Source organism: Palaemon carinicauda, chromosome 27 (genome assembly GCF_036898095.1).
Source record: "Palaemon carinicauda isolate YSFRI2023 chromosome 27, ASM3689809v2, whole genome shotgun sequence".
In the NCBI taxonomy this organism is placed as follows: domain Eukaryota; kingdom Metazoa; phylum Arthropoda; class Malacostraca; order Decapoda; family Palaemonidae; genus Palaemon; species Palaemon carinicauda.
The window spans coordinates 41348037-41355306 of NC_090751.1; positions in this window are offsets into that span (position 1 = coordinate 41348037).

The window sequence follows — 7270 nt, forward strand, 5'->3', positions numbered from 1 at the left end:
CATACAAACAAACAATCGAAACTTAGAAAAAATCCGTCGAATCGTTAAGCAAGCAAATGCCATTTTAAATTGCAACGCAATTTCACGAATTAATGATGGCCTCTTTCAATTCAGTCAGATTAAATGTATCCCAGTTTGTACAACTCTGCCAAAGGCTACCGAACAAGCTTTGGCCGATGTGCGTCAGTATTTATCCTGATTTAATTTACCTTTCATGTTGATGCAAAGAGTTGAGCACCGTCTATTAATTGAACCTTTGTTGGAGCTGCGTTTAAGGATGATTAATTTCTAATGGTTTTCCCCCCAACGTGTTTGATTTTGGCCCACTTGGTAACAAATGTATTGGTGAAAAGAAAAGAAGGACGTCGTATCGCATTGTGTGGTAAGAGGGGAGGTTGTTGACTATGAGGTTAAAGATGGAGCAAGATTTAAAAGAAAAAAAAAATGATAAGATGAGCAAGTTTGTGAAATGAATGTATTTTGAACACTTTACTATCATTATAACCGTTTGCTGTATCCTTAAACTATTGCTGATTAAATAAGTTACTGTTGAAGTAAATGCATCTTCCACATTCAATTCCCCTTCGGAGTAAGCCTGGTTTAAAGGTCGCTCATCAATGGCAGAGGCCAGGAACAGTGCAGTGCCCTAGACTCATAGAGATTGACCCTATCTATCAAGCTATGACCAAGGAAGACCAGGGAATGGGTACTGATGACTCAGCAAGTAGACCTATAGGCTTTCCCAAACACCGCATCCCTAGCTCACAAAGGTTTTGAGGTTGCAGACACTACTAGAAATTATCAAGAATTAGCTGATCTCGAACTCCTGTCCAACAGATTTCTATCAGGGACGTTTTCAATAGCCTACCATAATTCAATATTAAGAGAGGTACAAGTTTTAATATTTGAAAGTACAAGAAGTGTTATGAGTGAATTAGAGACAAACGACCAAACATAGATACACATACATACGTACACACACACACACACACATATATATATATATATATATATATATATATATATATATATATATATATATATATATATATATATATATAAATGTATGAGTGTATATATATATATATATATATATATATATATATATATATATATATATATATATATATATACTGTATATATGGATTTGTGTGTGTGGAGAGAGAGAGAGAGAGAGAGAGAGAGAGAGAGAGAGAGAGAGAGAGAGAGAGAGAGAGAGAGAGAGTCATAAGGTGGCAAGAAATGTAAAAGTAAAGAATGAAAGAAAACGGTAAAAAATACACGTGGAAAATACAACCAAAATAGGATATCCCAAAACCACAATATCTGTATTTGTGTTACCAAAGATAACGAAAATGCTAAATGGAAACGAAGGAAAATACTTTAGTAAAAACAAAATTTATCTATATCATTAAATTAAGAATAAAACAAATAAAACCGTATTTATGGTCCGGAGAGTATTGAAGCAAAGTCAAGCGTTATCTAAATGCGTTTCTTAACCGAACATCGCTAGACTTATGTAAAACTGTTTCTTGTTATTGCTCTCCATGGAGTAATTGCAACCACCTTTTCTGGGTGGTTTTATACAATGCTTGGAGCTCATTAGTGAGATAATGAGAGCCATCTCCTAACGCTATATCCCCTTGACTTCTCCGGCAAAGTGGATGCTTTAATCAAAGTCACTATCACGGGAATTTTTGCTTCCTGCAGAGAACTGTTTGAACGCGAACAAATTTTCTGTGGCTATTTATTTCTTTTAAATGCAATCTACTTAAAACATTATAGCAGGTGTATGAAAAACATTAAAACATACAGGTATAGGCCTAGGGTAAAACTACAAGCATCCATTGTTTTACCATATTCATTGAGCAGGTTACAGGATTTTGTATCTTAATTGTATTACGATGATCATGTTATGAGTAAGTAAATGGTATGAAACCTATGATATTAAAGGTTAGGGTATTATCACTGGGTAAATCTATGGTCAACACCATAAGCCAAAAACATAGAAAATCATTAATTAGCCTACATTATTCATTGTTTACTTTTATCAGGATTAACCTATGTTGGACGTTCTACTTCATGTCATACAGACATGAAGTTTGGCAAATAAGAAAATCTGCTATTCAACTTCACTTATAAAATTTCATGTGAAACCTGTGGCTAATTAATTTAATTGTTGCGCTTGTGTTTAGAAGAATAAAAGGTATATAACTAGTCTAATTCGCCAAAATAGGCTGCTTGCTAATGGTGTATTTATGAAAACATTCATCATTAAGATGTGATTTTCAATTTAATTGTGAATTTATATACGAGTAACAATATCATGTGATATATATATATATATATATATATATATATATATATATATATATATATATATATATATATCATATGAACACATATATGTATACATATATGTGTTCGTATGATATATATATATATATATATATATATATATATATATATATATATATATATATATGTATGTATATATATATATATATATATATATATATATATATATATATATATATATATATATACATATATATATATGTATATGTATATGTGTATATATATATATATATATATATATATATATATATATATATATATATATATATATATATATATATATATATTAGATTAGATGTACATTAGATGTACGCATAATCTAATATCACTGCCCTTATAAGCATCTTAATTTCCCATCGAATACCACCCCGTCTCTAAAGCCATAAACGCAAACTCAACACGATATTATTAAAAGCAGCGGGTGTTCGAGTAATAAGGTGTTACAGGCTATTCTGAATCAACAGCTGGCCAAAATGGCATAACTATTCTCCTGTATCCTAATTTGTAAGGTCTGATTGAATAATTAATAAGTCAACAATAATTCATTACTTAGAATAATTATCAAATAAATTCGAGACGAAAAATATAGAAGATATGCTTACACTATTGGTGATTCTTTCTGAATTTATTTTATAAATATTCATGCAACTATGTATACATATATATATATATATATATATATATATATATATATATATATATATATATATATATATATACATATATATATACTATATATATGTATATATATACTGTATATATATATATATATATATATATATATATATATATATATATATATATATACATATATATATATATATATATATATATATATATGTATATATATACATATATATATGTATATATATATATATATATATATATATATATATATATATATATATATATATATATATATATATATATATAAGTTACAGCTCATGGTACTATTACATTGACGTGCAGTGATTTAATTCGAAAAAAATAGGTTCTGTATAATTAGGCCCTTTATAACTACGTTTTTTATGAAGCATAAAATGAAAAAAAATAATGCATTTGATGAAGTAACATAGATAACGCCATATATTGTAAACAGTTCACTATTATTAATTTCATAAATATAAATAAGACAGTTTCTGCTTGAAATATATTTTTTTTTAGATATTCAAAATGAAAATCGCCTCTCATTGAATTCATGTAAAACTCCCTATTATGAACATATTCTTGATTTACCATTTCGTTCTTCAAGAAACATTTTGTCGGTAGCCTTTCTAACGAAATGTAAACCACAATTTTCTATAATTGCCTCCCAAATATCGTCAAACTATTTTTCCCATTATATCTTAAGTTATAGATATTGGAAATTCAATAATAGATGTACTACAATATCATAAAAAAAAAAAAATTTACTATACGTTGAACAATTAAACATTACGTTAATAAATCAAAAAAATACTTATAGTTTAAAGAATGCATCATAAAATTCAAAGTTACAGAAAAACCTCTTGCTTCATTCCTGGTAATATTGTAAAGTATTTTCTCATCAAACCTTATCGAAAAGAATGCTCTAATTTTCGATACTCTCCTTGACATTTTCAAATACGCTCAATGAGCCATTCCATTTACAGGTATTAAATTTGGAAAACATTTTCCAAGAATATCACTAAGCACAGATGTTGGTTTTGCAGAATTTCTAGGAAATTGTGACAAACTGATGAGACCAAATTTTTTTTTTTTACATTTAAGAATGTTTGAAACATCTTGGCTCAGCTTGCCATGAGAGTGGTACTATTGAGAATTCAACATCCTCGGGCATCTAAATGTTTTATATCCAACCTGGTTATATCTACCGCACTTGGATCTTTACTAACATCAGTATATCCAATGAAACTTTCACAAATGCCTTGTTTTGCTAAACTTTTTATAGTTTATAAAGTGATATTTATTTTAATATTGTTGCTCTTCTTAAAAAATTTTATTTTTCCTATTTTCCTTTCCTCACTGAACTATTTTCCCTGTTGGAGCCCCTAGGCTTATAGCATCTTGCTTTTCCAACTTGCAAGTAATAATAATAATAATAATAATAATAATAATAATAATAATAATAATAATAATAATAATAATAATATGCTGAGAAAAACAATTGCCATCAAATGTTTCATCCAGCAAAATAACATTATGCCTATACTCTAACAGCCTATTTGAGCATGAAAAAAGCAGGGTACTTACTAGTTCATTAAATAATTCTACATGGCTTTTAATAACTCTTTACAAAAGGATATGGGTTTTAGACGATTTTCCAATGCTTCGTTGAATTCAGCAATTAAGTTCGTTAATTCCATAGAATTTTCTCTATTGCCAAGTCTTTTAATCTACGTATGACCACGAAAAGCAAGTTTCAAACGGTTTAAGAGGTAAATAAGCCTATATATAGCTCAGTCTTTTCATGACTTGAAATTGCATTCTTCACATGACTTAAATCTCTATTGCCTTTACTTGCTTAACTCAATAATAAATGTTATTTTAGAAATATTATACACAGCCAACCATAAATTAGAATTTTAGAACCACTTTTATAAATTACCAAGTCAATCTTCCTTGCGAATAATTTGTTTACCGATGTCCAATTAACTTTTTATGTCTGCTTTCCATTGTAGACGAACTGCTTTTATTTCCATTGAAGGAGGGATTTATTATTAGTTCATCGTCTGACAATATCAATACCAGACTGGTAAGTCGGGTAATTTTCAAAGCCCAATTATCTAAATAATGATATAAACTAGGCAGCATATGAAATATCCAAAATAACCTTTAATGACATGGAAAAAAAATCTTCGTAAATTTCATGTAATATAAAAGTTCGTTTCATGCGAATAAAGCATACAAAAGTCGACCAGTTTGGCAACCTATTTCTATTCCGTATAGTGGTGACTGTGTCATAAAGAATTAATGGCATCATACAATTAAATGTAAAGCATCGATGATAGATTCACCCGTACATATAACGACCTCTGGAAGAGGTGATATTATATTTTTGGATAAAATAGAATAAACTGCCAATATAAAACAGACTTGATATGACTACCTCCACATAGAAAGCCAAGGAAAACTTTTCTCAGATAGGTGAGTTTCACCGCAAATGAGGACCTCTAAATGCTTGAAGTAGCAAAGTAACCTCTGCGCAAAACGAAAATTGAAAGCAAATACAGCTCTGTATGTGATATCCTATTAGTCAGGAGGGTAAGATTCAATCCAATTTTTTAATAAAATTTCAGGAAAATTTAAAGCTAAAATCACTCGTATTTTATCTCAAATAAAAGTACCCCTTCTAGTTCCTATTAGAATAACCAGAATGCAAATAAAATATTGAATAAATAAATATGTCAATTTTATATATTCATATATGACATAATATACCATTTTTGTTCTTTACCGGGACATTTATCTAAGCTGTTGTGGAGCATTGAGGCTCAATGGTGAAGTGCCGAGCTATGACTGGGGTTTGATAAGCTTGTAGTTAACACAGCTAAGGTATAGGCGGTAACTGGGAATCAAAGGAGTCGGCCAGCCATATCACATAGCCGTGGCCTGTTTTTCTCTGTGAGACATGTCACTAAAGCTAGTCGGTAGTTGAAACTAGAGTGGACTTCGAATATACGATGCTGTATTTGGGATAATACCTAATGGCCTTAACATTTGTATGTTTATTTTTTTCTATGGCCTTGTGGCATTATTCACTCATGCATGTTTGTTTTGGTGCATATCTTGAGCGTAATCAATTCTCTCTCTCTCTCTCCTCTCCTCTCTCTCTCTCTCTCTCTCCATCTCTCTCTCTCTCTCTCTCTCTCTCTCTCTCTCTCAACCATACATGCATGGGGTAGATGCATTGTTCTCAGCTGCCAGTTTAAATGGACAGCGTTGAAAACATAAGTTGGAGTTCTTGAAAATTGAGTAAGTCTCCGTTTTCCTTAAACTGCGAACTGGATACTTAGGATATATAATTGAAAACTAGTGAACTTCACTTAGAATAAGATTGACAATATTTTTCCCAAGTCTCTTCAATGTACTCGAGATGTGATAGAAATGTAAATTAAACATACCCTATTAGGTTTTAATAAACGAGTAAAGCACTTGCCCAGCAACTTTAGAAATATCAGATATGCCATCAATTATAGGAAACTTAAACTTTTATTGATGTACTTAAAATTTCATCTGAATTGAGTTTGTTCACCAGCGCATTCTCTCATATGCACAAAATCTATAATTTAAGAATGACTTTCCCGAAATCATAATTATAAAGTGGAATGAATATCCTCTTGTGAATTTATCTCTTTGGTTTTATGGGAAAAAAATTACAGTATACATTCATACCATATCTGACTATAAAATATACTTATGATATTTGTATTCAATTCGGTATAGGAATGTTACATTGATAAAATGTACTGTAGATATTTTATGTTCCATTTCTCAACCTGATCAAATTAGAGTCATCTTTCGAACATTATGAGACCTGGGGTTATAAATATTTTTCTAAACCTCTCAAATATAATAAAAATAAAACAGATGAAAAATGTGGAATACAATGTTGACAGAAACAAAGAAATGTTTTCTTTATATCATCCAAGTAAAATTTTAGAATATTTTCAACAGCGTTTTCCCGTCTTTACTTCCCCAGTGACTCTCCAAGTTTCGAATAGCCTTTGTTAGTTTTCATCCTCTCCCCCTTCATCACATCCCCCTCAGAGGCCTTTACCATAGGGTCATGGTTCCTGCGAGGCGGTCCCAAGAAAGTTTCTGTAGTACTTCATTCATTTTTGTCTTGAATTTTTAAGCACCCAGGGCAAGTAATTACACTCGGAAGTAAGGAGGCCAAAGATGAAGCTTTTCTTCAGGGAAATCACCCCCA